Here is a 1,500-nt window from a genome sequence, read left to right as displayed (position 1 = left end):
AGACTCAAGGGCAGCACTGGTGGAAAGAAAAGACGATACCAAGACTTCCTCATGGAGGAGGATGTGTATATGTCCAAAACCTCTTAATGTATCTTTCATTTTCAGGGCATGATTTCTCAGGAAACCCTCACTGCAATAGAAGTACCACATGCTGGCTTAGATTCAATGTATCATTTATGTGAAGGAAATGGACTAAGCCATGTCCAACCATTAATGACTTGGTTGGAAGCCTTGCTCTCTGGGGGTTATCAGCTACCCTCCTCCTACTGACTTCATTACTTCTATGTAAAAATGAATCTTCCACCTGTGTGAAGTTGTCCTCCCCCTCCCATTCTCTTCCTGTGTGAACAGTCTGTTTCCCCCTTAAAAGAAATATCAGGTGCTGGTTCTGTGTAGGGTTTGTTGCTGCCAAGATAAAGAAGCTGCCTAGAAGCTGCAATAATTGAAGGGGCAGACACAAATTGTGTTAACTGTCCAAATGGTGTTCTTATGAAATGCCCAGGAGTAACTGGTGGTTAGGAAAACTTAGGGCTGAAGGCAAAAACCAAAAGTGTGGTCTTGAATTTCATGCACTAATTACATATGTAGTTACCTTATCCTTCGGGAACTAATATATTTTGTGGCAAAATGTTTTTCTAAGTAAAGGATACACTTGTAAAACAAACACGTGTAATTATTTATTTAAAAGTATAATGCTTGTGCTCCCTTTGGCAGCACATATGCTAAAATTGGAACAGTACAGAGAAGATTAGCACGGCCCCTGTGCAGGTGTGATACACAAATCCACAAAGCATTCCATATTTAAAAACTAAAATACAATATAAGTATAAAGATGAGGCATTTTGCACCATCCACTGGGGTGAGGGCAGAATGAACAAATGGCTAAGGAATTATAGTTTTAACTTACCCTGTAACCACAATCAGAGCATTTTCGCTGTTTCTGAAGCTGTATGTTTTGGGAAGGAGCACCACTGTAATCCACTACTGTCATAGATACAAAACAACAACAACAACCAAACAGGTAATAGGCCTAACAAAAACTGTAAAATATATTTCATTTTCAAAGGAATGAATAAAGTCCCAATAACCCCAGAAAAACTCCCAAATCAAGTTTCAAGTAGATATTAGGCTGACATTTCCTTGGCAGAGACTTCAATTAGAAACCTTCTGTAGGCGAAAGGTGGGAAGAGATGAGCAGATGAAATTTAACTTATTTCTCCAGCTCATGCTGTGAGCCCCACATTCTCACCTCCACAAACTAGCAAATGAAAGGTACTGAGGATTCAAACATTTTTCTTCCAGCAGCAGGTGGCCCAAGGGCCTCAACCCAGCTGTCTTTTCATATTAGAAAGAAAGCTGAGATCATTGTCACTCATATAATATCCCATTTGTTCTGCTGCTCTCACTAAATTTTCTGAATTTTATGTGGGGTCTCTCTCCCACTAAGAGATGAACTTGTGCTGCAATTTCTCTGATTAAACTGTGGGATAATTCCCTTTT

At 39.7% G+C, this 1,500-nt stretch overlaps 1 non-coding gene across 1 annotated transcript; it reads left to right on the top strand.

The window, feature by feature from the left end:
• Positions 1 to 698: 698 nt before the first annotated feature.
• On the top strand, positions 699 to 805 carry LOC112821745 (U6 spliceosomal RNA). The gene has a single exon (XR_003207526.1). It is a non-coding gene; the product is annotated as a U6 spliceosomal RNA (small nuclear RNA).
• The last annotated feature ends 695 nt before the right edge of the window (positions 806 to 1,500 follow it).

The sequence above is a fragment of the Callorhinus ursinus genome, unplaced genomic scaffold (genome assembly GCF_003265705.2).
Source record: "Callorhinus ursinus isolate GAN/ISIS: 27379988/994484 unplaced genomic scaffold, GSC_fseal_2.0 scaffold10, whole genome shotgun sequence".
Lineage (NCBI taxonomy): Eukaryota > Metazoa > Chordata > Mammalia > Carnivora > Otariidae > Callorhinus > Callorhinus ursinus.
The sequence above is the reverse complement of the archived record's forward strand: the minus strand, read 5'-3'. Positions and strand labels throughout refer to the sequence as shown.